This window comes from Lepidochelys kempii, chromosome 1, assembly GCF_965140285.1.
Source record: "Lepidochelys kempii isolate rLepKem1 chromosome 1, rLepKem1.hap1, whole genome shotgun sequence".
Lineage (NCBI taxonomy): Eukaryota > Metazoa > Chordata > Testudines > Cheloniidae > Lepidochelys > Lepidochelys kempii.
In genome coordinates, this window is record NC_136380.1 from 177,252,306 (window position 1) to 177,254,231 (window position 1,926).

Genomic DNA, 1,926 nt, shown 5'->3' on the forward strand with positions numbered 1-1,926 from the left:
TTAAAGGATGTCTCTTGGGGTCAGTATGAAGAGTGGCAGCAGGGGGAGTTAGAACTCAAAGAAGGAAGGAAAGAATAAGATTCCTCCATTGTGGAACGAGCAAGAATAATGACCTGTGAATAATGTCCAGGCTGGTAGAAGCCTGCCATTATGAGAAATAAAAATTACAGTTAACTTTTCTCTTTCCTGGGTAAACACTTGTGTAAATAAAGACCCACTTGTTGCCTCTGATAATCTCAGCCCTTTCCACCAGATAACTTACAGGCAGCACCCTCCTGAAATGGGCTGTCATAACTTTGCAGGCTATTCTGGCAGTTAGCCGAGCATCTTGTTGGTAATTCCTCTCAGGTAGTGACCTTGGTAGGTTACAGAAGCATGCTATACTGACTTTACTAAGGTGTGCCCTTTATTGAGAATATGTTTAGTGCATGTGTTGGGTCTCTAATTAAAATGTTAAAATATGGTTCCAGGAGGAAGTTTAACAGACTATTATCTTTCCTACAATGAAGGAGGAGAGCACTAGTACTCTCTGAGTGAAGTGACTGCACATGTGGCATTTCGGTGTTGCATATTTAAAATATTCTCCACTAGAAACTTGTATATTAAGGGCTAGATTATACTACAGTAGCATTTGTCTGAGTGCTGTGTTGCAATAGCAAGCTATCACTTTAAGAGTGCGGTGGAGGTCCTGCTGGCAGGCAAGAGGACTCTGTGCCAAAGCACAAGATCTGAATCAAACAGGAAAGAACCAGCCTAGAAAATGGTGGGGTGAGTTGTGCCTCTCTGCCTTGAGGAGCAGCTTCTTTGTCTCGCTCTGTTTTTGGATTCTTGTATGTTCTGATTCTGAATTCTAAGCAATAAAGCAGCATTACATTACAACCTTCCAGCAAGTATATTTGTTTTCATCTAAATCCTGTGTACACCATGACTGTAATAGCACTGCTCTTCAGAGGATCAGACGAGAGAACAAATTTGAGTCACATTTCACCCTCTGCTCCCACCTTATTCCCTTCCAAGAGTAAGTTACTTCACCCCTTTTTGTAGAGTAGCTTGCCACCTCACCGAGCTTGGCCAGCTGCTCTGGCTGGTGAGTGAGGGGAGGTGGAGCCAAAGGGGTTTCCCATATCTCCACCCACTTGTGACGTAGGGAGCTAACAGGCAAGTAGCCATTACGTGCCCCAAAATGGCTGCAGGGACAATGTGAGCAGGGACCAGCAAAAAGCCTTACTTCCCTCTATTGCTCTGTGTAGACAAGTGAGAATTGTGACAATCTAGCCTGAAATGTATTCAGTTTTTAAGCCAAAGCAAGATATATTTTTTTTTCTGTCTGCCAGCTCAGTCTGGTATCTGAAACCCAAGCTGTTGATGCTGCTTCACTCTTAATTGTTGGTGTGAATCAGAAGTTGTCATGTTAGTGCTGCATAAGGTGAGAATACATCTTGCACAGCCACATGACGGCATTCTGGCTAAGCAGTGTGGAGAGTAGAAAACTATTGGTTTGTTAGTAGAACTAGTGTGAAATTACATTTTTTTTTTGGCTTTGTACTATTTTTTCCCACTGACTTTTATGGAAAAGATTCATACTAATGAAAATCACATTAACTTTTAAGCACCTTAGCATTCTCCAGTCCATCAGCCACATAAATGTTCAGATTGGGGGGGGGGGGGCGCAGCAGCAGTGAAGCTGTCAATGGTCTCCAAAGTTTAGGCCAAATTTTTCAGAAATGTGAGATACCTAGGCCTGGGTTTTGGAGGTGCTGATGCCAATGGATGCCCATCACTTTGAAAATCATATTCTAGATGTCTCATGTTGCTCTCCCACAAACTGGGAGACCCCCAAATTAGTGAACACTCTGTGCACCTACCCCAAATGTGTCAATCCAAAAAACCTCTTAGGCTTAGATTTATATAGACCTTTATAAATTT